This window comes from Mytilus californianus, unplaced genomic scaffold, assembly GCF_021869535.1.
Source record: "Mytilus californianus isolate M0D057914Y unplaced genomic scaffold, xbMytCali1.0.p SCAF_8, whole genome shotgun sequence".
NCBI classification, from domain to species: domain Eukaryota; kingdom Metazoa; phylum Mollusca; class Bivalvia; order Mytilida; family Mytilidae; genus Mytilus; species Mytilus californianus.
The window spans coordinates 78,185,539-78,194,811 of NW_026262734.1; the positions used below are offsets into that span (position 1 = coordinate 78,185,539).

General features: G+C 31.8%; 1 protein-coding gene across 2 annotated transcripts in view; it reads left to right on the plus strand.

Annotated features, from left to right (window-relative positions):
• Positions 1-9,037, plus strand: part of LOC127712770 (myosin-1-like) — a 63,845-nt gene extending 54,808 nt beyond the window's left edge. The window contains exons 6-7 of one of the 2 annotated variants that reach the window (XR_007987304.1): positions 7,307-7,330; positions 8,515-9,015. The gene's annotated coding sequence lies outside the window, so the exon portion shown is untranslated. Of the gene's footprint in view, positions 1-7,306; positions 7,331-8,514 lie in introns of both variants that reach the window. The other variant, XM_052219392.1, reaches the window with a different exon arrangement.
• Positions 9,038-9,273: the final 236 nt, after the last annotated feature.

The following is a 9,273-nucleotide window of genomic DNA, read 5'->3' on the forward strand; positions in this document are numbered from 1 at the left end:
ATTTTCCATTGTAAATTGGTTATTTCTGATTTATATATAAAAGCAAATAATAATGATATGGTTTGAATAGGTAAATTAAAAATTTTTAAGTTCTTATATCACATTCATTCTGTGTCAGAAACCTATGCTGTGTCAAATATTTAATCACAATCCAAATTCAGTGCTGTATCAAGCTTGAATGTTGTGTCCATACTTGCCCCAACTGTTCAGGGTTGGACCTCTGCGGTCGTATCAAGCTGCGCCCAGCGGAGCATTTTATTTTTTTTTGCAAAAAAATAGGGGGGGATACAATTTATTGCTACTTCAGATAAATCGAAATTTATAATATGTTCTGATTCATTTTCATGCTTACAAGCTATACAACATACTAAAATTAAAAACCCGATAATTCTCAAGATTTTATATGTAATGAGGAATTTAAAAGTTCTTCATAACGAAATAATTTTTCTATGGGTTCCGAGTCATGTTGGAATCCATGGAAACACAGTTGTAGACGAATAAGCAAAAAATGCTCAGGATGATCCCTTATCTAACTGTGATATACCATATACCGATTGTAGATCTAATATTAGAGAATATGTTTTTAATATACTGGAAAATGAATGGAGTAAAAAAGTTGATAATAAATTGCATGAAATTAAACCTAAATTAGGTAAACCTTTTAATACTTTTATGTGCAGAAAAGATCAGTGTGTTATTTCTAAATGCCATATTGGTCATACTAGAATAACATGAGTATCTTCTGAAAAATGAGGAAGAACCACAAAAGAGGGACGAAAGATACCAGAGGGACAGTCAAACTCATAGATCGAAAACAAACTGACAATGCCATGGCCAAAAATAAAAAGACAAACAGACAAATAATAGTACAAATGACACAACATAGAAAACTAAAGACTAAGCAACACGAACCCCACCAAAAACTGGGGTGATCTCAGGTGCTCCAGAAGGGTAAGCAGATCCTGCTCCACATGTGGCACCCGTCGTGTTGCTTATGTTATTACAAATCCGGTAAATAGTCTAATTCGGTAAGTCACATTCGTGAAAAGGGAAGGGCATTGTTGTTACGACATAAGGAACATATCCGATATCATCTGTGAAACGGTTATTCCATAACGGTCAACCAACTCGTGATGGCATCCGTAAAATTTACGGAGGGATGATTTCAACTTCACCATTTGGAACTCTTGGTTTAATAGACAATGTATATCTTGCAACTGCAAGTATACTATTAAACATGTTTTAATTAATTGTATTGACTTTGCTGATATTCATAGGAAGCATTTCAATGTCAATAATATGTTTGATTTATTTGATAGTGTTCCAATTACAAATATTGTTTCATTCTTAAAAGAAGTTGGAATATATTATAAAATATAAAAATGTTGTATGAATTGAAAATGATTTTAATTTTTATCACCTTATCTTAGTGTTGATTTTTATTTGTAAATAAACATTTTTGCTTTAGACTTGAGCTTTAGTATATTAAAGGACCTTTTGTCTGATTTTAAAATTATAGTTTTATTTGTTAAATGTGCGAATTAGCTCTGGCCATGATATAGCCTTTTTGCGCTAAGGCAGCGTAAAGCAAACACCAATCAATCAATCCCAACTGTTCAGGGTTGGAACTCTGCAGTCGTATCCAGCTGCGCTCGGCGAAGCATATTTATTTGGTAAAGGCCGTTAGTTTTATAGCTGACTATACGGTATGGGCTTTGCTCATTGTTGAAGGACGTACAGTGACCTATAGTTGTTAATTTCTGTGTCACTTGGTCTCTTGTGAAGAGTTGTCTCATTGGCAATCACACCAGATCTTCTTTTTTATATTAATTACAAAAGTAATAGCTTTTCAAAAAAGCTTGAAATTGCAAAGGGATTAGCTTTTCACAAAAGCTTGAAGTTACAGCTTTTCATTTTGCCTGTAAGAAGTTTCTGGTGGTAGCAAATATATGTTGCTGCATCAACAATGTATTAGTTATTTAGGTCAGTAAATAGGGAACCACTAGTGATAGGTCAGTTATATTTAGTATACAGTTGTATTAGCATTGGCACATCTCATTTGCATGGAGATTGCTCTGCCCTACCCCTCTGTCATGGTCTGTTGACTTTGAAAAGTGTGCTTAGTTAACATGTATTTAGTTTAGGATTAGGTCATTTTAACTTAATAGGAACTACTAGTGGTAGGTCATTGACATTTGGTATGCAGATGTATAATCATTGGCATATCTCATTTCCATCGTTCCACCCCCTCAGTCATGGCCTAATGACTTTGAATATTCTGCTTAATTTACATGCAGTATTTATATTTTGCCATTTTTGTCTTGCCTCAGTGAAGTAGAAAAAGCAAGACTTAGGCATGCTGTTTCAGTCAGCAGCGGCATCAACAATGAATTAGTTACTAATTAGGTCAGTTTAAGTGGAAACCCTAATTGTAGGACATTGATATTTTATATGCAGATGTATTAGTAATGGCACATCTCATTTTGTGGAGATTTTATAGATCCCTCCTCAATGATGGTCTATTGATTTTGAATGTTTTGTATAATTTAACAGTTATTAGAACAGTTTAAGAACCACTTATGTTAAGTCAATAAGTTGTATGAGCATTTTGAAGTCTCATTTCCATGGAGATTATATGACCCTGCAGAAACCTTCTTTTATAGTTCACTGACTTTGAATGTTTTTCAAATTTACATGTTTTAATATTGCTATTTTGATTTCAATATTTGCAACATACTACTGTATCAAAATTACTAAAATGGGAAACATATCTCTGTGTACATTGTGGATACAGTTTATCTTAAAAAATTGTTAAAGCTGTTAACCAAAAAAAAAAACATTTTTTTTTTGCCATGCATAACAAATTAAAGGAATAAATTAAATCATAGTTGGCATGCATTGAGCTGCAATGTAGGTATGTTCCTGACCATATGAGTATTTGAGTATATGAGTATTTGAACCATACATGTATAATAAATGTCATGACCATGGTCAAGATTGATTTGTCCTCACGAAACACATTATGTCGACATTGAAAATAACTTAAGAAATATCTAAATGAACAGTTAAACAGGAAAACAAATGTTCTACTCATATGCAGTTTAAACAAGAAAACAACTGTTCTACTCATATGCAGTTCAAACAGGAAAACAACTGTTCTATTCATATGCAGTTTAAACAAGAAATCAACTGTTCTACTCATATGCAGTTTAAACAAGAAAACAACTGTTCTAGTCATATGCAGTTTAAACAAGAAAACAACTGTTCTAGTCATATGCAGTTTAAACAAGAAAACAACTGTTCTACTCATATTCAGTTTAAACAAGAAAACAACTGTTCTTCTCATATGCAGTTTGAACAAGAAAATGTTCTACTCGTATGCAGTTTAAACAAGAAATCAACTGTTCTACTCATATGCAGTTTAAACAAGAAAATGTTCTACTCATATGCAGTTTAAAAAAAGAAATCAACTGTCATATGCAGTTTAATCAGGAAAACAACTGTTCTACTCATATGCAGTTTCAACAAGAAAACAACTGTTCTACTCATATGCAGTTTGAACAGGAAAACAACTGTTCTACTCATATGCAGTTTAAACAAGAAATAAACTGTTTTAATCATATGCAATTTAAACAAGAAAACAACTGTTCTACTCATATGCAGTTTAAATTAGAAAAACAACTGTTCTACTCATATGCAGTTTAAACAAGAAAACAACTGTTCTACTCATATGCAGTTTGTTCTACTCATATGCAGTTTAAACAAGAAATCAACTGTTTTACTCATATGCAATTTAAAAAAAGAAAACAACTGTTCTACTCATGCAGTTTTAACAGGAAAACAACTGTTCTACTCATATGCAGTTTAAACAAGAAAACAACTGTTCTACTCATATGCAGTTTAAACAAGAAATCAACTGTTCTACTCATATGCAGTTTAAACAAGTAAATGTTCTACTCATATGCAGTTTAAACAAGAAATCAACTGTCATATGCAGTTTAATCAGGAAAACAACTGTTCTACTCATATGCAGTTTAAACAAGAAAACAACTGTTCTACTCATGCAGTTTTAACAAGAAAACAACTGTTCTACTCATATGCAGTTTAAACACGAAAACAACTGTTCTACTCATATGCAGTTTAAACAAGAAATCAACTGTTTTACTCATATGCAATTTAAACAAGAAAACAACTGTTTTACTCATATGCAGTTTAAACTAGAAAAACAACTGTTCTACTCATATGCAGTTTAAACAAGAAAACAACTGTTCTACTCATATGCAGTTTAAACAAGTAAATGTTCTACTCATATGCAGTTTAAACAAGAAATCAACTGTCATATGCAGTTTAATCAGGAAAACAGTTCTACTCATGCAGTTTTAACAAGAAAACAACTGTTCTACTCATATGCAGTTTAAACAAGAAAACAACTGTTCTACTCATATGCAGTTTAAACAGGAAATCAACTGCTCTACTCATATGCAGTTTAAACAAGAAACCAACTGTTCTACTCATATGCAGTTTAAACAAGAAAACAACTGTTCTTCTCATATGCAGTTTAAACAAGAAATCAACTGTTCTACTCATATCAAGTTTAAACAAGAAATCAACTGTTCTACTCATATGCAGCTTTAACAAGAAAACAACTGTTCTACTCATTTGAATAAGAAAACAACTGTTTTACTCATATGCAGTTTAAACAAGAAAACAACCGTTCTACTCATATCGAGTTTAAACAAGAAATCAACTGTTTTACTCATATGCAGTTTAAACAAGAAAACAACTGCTCTACTCATATGCAGTTTAAACAAGAAACTAACTGTTCTACCCATATGCAGTTTAAACAAGAAAACAACTGTTCTTCTCATATGCAGTTTAAACAAGAAATCAACTGTTCTACTCATATGCAGTTAAAACAAGAAAACAACTGTTCTACTAATATGCAATTTAAACAAGAAAACAACTGTTCTACTCATATGCAGTTTAAACAAGAAAACAACTGTTCTACTCATTTAAACAAGAAAACAACTGTTCTACTCATATGCAGTTTGTTCTACTCATATGCAGTTTGTTCTACTCATATGCAGTTTAAACAAGAAATCAACTGTTTTACTCATATGCAATTTAAAAAAAGAAAACAACTGTTCTACTCATGCAGTTTTAACAAGAAAACAACTGTTCTACTCATATGCAGTTTAAACAAGATAACAACTGTTCTACTCATATGCAGTTTAAACAAGAAAACAACTGTTCTACTCATATGCAGTTTAAACAATAAATGTTCTACTCATATGCAGTTTAAACAAGAAATCAACTGTCATATGCAGTTTATTCAGGAAAACAACTGTTCTACTCATATGCAGTTTAAACAAGAAAACAACTGTTCTACTCATGCAGTTTTAACAAGAAAACAACTGTTCTACTCATATGCAGTTTAAACAAGAAAACAACTGTTCTACTCATATGCAGTTTAAACAAGAAATCAACTGTTTTACTCATATGCATTTTAAACAAGAAAACAACTGTTCTACTCATATGCAGTTTAAACTAGAAAAACAACTGTTCTACTCATATGCAGTTTAAACAAGAAAACAACTGTTCTACTCATATGCAGTTTAAACAAGAAATCAACTGTTCTACTCATATGCAGTTTAAACAAGTAAATGTTCTACTCATATGCAGTTTAAACAAGAAATCAACTGTCATATGCAGTTTAATCAGGAAAACAGTTGTTCTACTCATATGCAGTTTAAACCAGAAAACAACTGTTCTACTCATGCAGTTTTAACAAGAAAACAACTGTTCTACTCATATGCAGTTTAAACAAGAAAACAACTGTTCTACTCATATGCAGTTTAAACAGGAAATCAACTGTTCTTCTCATATGCAGTTTAAACAAGAAATCAACTGTTCTACTTATATCAAGTTTAAACAAGAAATCAACTGTTCTACTCATATGCAGCTTTAACAAGAAAACAACTGTTCTACTCATTTGAATAAGAAAACAACTGTTTTATACCGTTGACCGTCTGTCCGTCCGTCTGTCCGTCCGTCCGTCGTCAACATGTCGGACATTAACTCAAAAACGCTTTAACCAATATGCATGAAACTTTATTGAATTGTTTATATCTATTGACGTGAGCTCCCTTTCGTTTTTTATAAATTTCAGATTTACTGTTTCCGAGTTTTGGGGTTTTATTCATTAAAAAAGGGGGGATTTTCCAGTTTTCTGACAATAACTCAAGAATGCTTTCACCAACTTGCAAGAAATTTTGGTGAATTGTTTATATCTATTAACAAGAGCTCCCTTTTGATTTTTATGAATTTTAGATTTTACGTTTCCGAGTTACAGGGTTTTATTCATAAAAAAAGGGGGATTTCCAGTTTTCTGACAATAACTAAAAAATGCTTTCATCAGTTCTCATGACACTTTGGTGAATTATTTATAGCTATTGATGTAATCTCCCTATTGATTTTCATAAATTTCAAATATGACATTAAGAAGAAATTGAACTTTATTTGTTTATTTACTTAGTATTGCGCAACAGCACAATGTATTGCACAACAGCAAGAAATCTTTAATTGAATATAAATTCAATTCATATAACCAATTTCAAGTTCTTTGACTACATTTATTCAGAAACCTTTAATATGCCAAATATTTAATTACAATCAACATTCAGACCTGTATCAAGCTTGAATATTGTGTCCATTTTTGCCCCAACTGTTCAGGGTTGGACCTCTGCGGGCGTATCCAGCTGCGCTTAGCGAAGCAGTTTATTCCTTTACACACAACAGATGAATGGCTGGTTACTTATTAATTATTTGAACCAATGAATAATATATATTATTCACACATTGCACTTCCTGTTGATTTGCTCAAATAAAAGCTTTTTGATAATGGCAGGTAAAGTCTATAAGAAAGGGGAAAGAACCCAAAGGGACATTCAAACTGAAAAAAGTCGAAAAATAAACTAACAATGCCATGTCAAGAAAAAACAAAAAAGACCAAAAGACAAACAACTGTATACAAAACAAAAACATAGAAAACAAAAGACTTAGCAACAACAGCCCCACCAAAAAACTGGGGTGATCTCAGGTGCTCCAGAAGGGTAAGCAGAGACTGTTCACATGTTGCACCCCTAGTGCAAGATATTGATAATAATAAAATTTATTTAAAAATAAATATATAAACAGATCTCTATCTTGTAACAAATTACCTTCAAAATGTTGGATTTTATTACTTAAGGCACTTAATAGTTTCTGTGTTTTGCATAGTTAACTTATTTTCTAAAAACTTTTTCAGATGAAAGAAAAAGAAATTTATTGGGTATGTATAGTTGTATAAGGAAAGATAGAGTATTTTCCATAGTAACTTAAATTTCACTGGACTGCACTTATTGAAATAAGGTTTACTCATTTCTTATGTTTTTGACTCAACCCAAAGGCTTAAAATTATTTGGATAATAAAGAAAGCATTAAACCACAGGAAATCCTATTAGCTACTTAAAAAGTTACTTGTAAAATTCAAGACATTGTTTGTTCCCTTGTCTTGCTGAAAATTTGAAGGAAACAATTCTGTATCAAATATAGTTGTTTTTCTTGGCTGCAACAAGCAAATAAAAGAACATAATGTGAGTCATGAATGTGAATCTGATGTTACAAACAGCATTTACAAATTGCATAAAGTTTAAGATCTAAGAAAATAGAAGATCTTGACTAGCCCAGTCAAAAAAAATCTGTTTGTGAATTTTGAACTCATAAAGAAACTAAGGTTTCAGCTCCCTCAGGCAAAGTTGATCTAAGATGGATTTTGCTATTTTTTTGGAGGGACTTTATGGTCATATGGATCTCCATCTATTTTGGTTCTTATACATCTTTGGCCTTCAAATACTCAGCGTTCCTGGTGAAGTTAAATCAGAAAAGGCCCTTCGTACGCATGCAACATTTATCAGGTTTTACTGGACAGGAACCTTTATTATATATGAATTGCTCTTTGTCTGAACTCTTAACCTCATTGCTATTAAGTCACCTACCGACGTAGTTGAAGGGGACTTTAGGTTTGCACTCCTTCTGTCTGTAGATCCGTCAGTCTGGCAAATCAGTTTTCCACACTGTTTTTCTTCATGCTTGAATATATTGATTTGATATTTGGTATATTGTTTTATTATGACAAGTTACAGATCACGTTCGAATTTTGTGCAGAGTTATGGTCCTATGACTTAGAAAAATTCACTCAAATATTCAGTTTTCCACACTTTTTTCGTCAAGCTTGAAGATATTGATTTAATAATAGGTATATAGTTTTATCATGATCATGACAAGTGACAGACATAGTACGAATTTTGTTTTGGTCTGATGATTTTGTGCAGAGTTATGGTTCTTGGACTTAGAAAATTCACTTAAATAATCAGTTTTCCACACTTTTTTTCTTCGTGCTTGAAGATATTGATTTGATATTTGACCCTCTGAATTGGTCATTCTAATGCAGGATGTAAATTTAATATTTAACAGAACAGACAGAATCAAGGATTAGAAGATTCAGGGAAGATTTGAAAGACACGTTTGTAGAAACTGAGACACAGAACAAAGTTTTTGATTTCCTAGAGAGAGAAAACTTCTTGGTAATTATATCAAAAGGAGGCCGTGGGAAAACAGCATTGAGTCTACAGTTAGCTGTGCAATTTAAAGATAAAGGGTTCACACCAATGTACATGGTAAACAATGAAATTGAAACGATGAGAGATCTAATAGATTATAAATGTAAAATTTTCATTATAGTTGATGATCTTTTTGGTCAAACAAACTCACATATTAATGAACATACGTTAAACGTTATCTACGATTCTGTTCGCAGTGAGAATTCTCAAAGCAAAGTTATATTGAACATAAGGGAAAGTCCAGGCTGTAACAAAAGTATTTTAGAGAGTCAATCAATACTAAGGGAAACTAAAGTTATGAATTTAGATAATGAAACTTATGATTTAAGTCAGTCTGAAAAAAGGGAAATATTATTAAAGCATATGAAAAAATTTAATGTGTCAGTGTGTAATTGTAACTTTTTTGATATGTGTAAAGAAAGTGTTAGTACTAATGCTGATAATCAGTTGTTGACGGTATGCAGGTTTAGTGTTGAACAAATAATTAAATGTAAGACCTTAGAAGGCTATCCTCAAGCTTGTCACATGTTTTGCATTGATAAAACTTTGACTGTACTTGGACTGTTATACTTTACAAACACAAGAGAAAGTCTTGTAAACACAATGAAACACC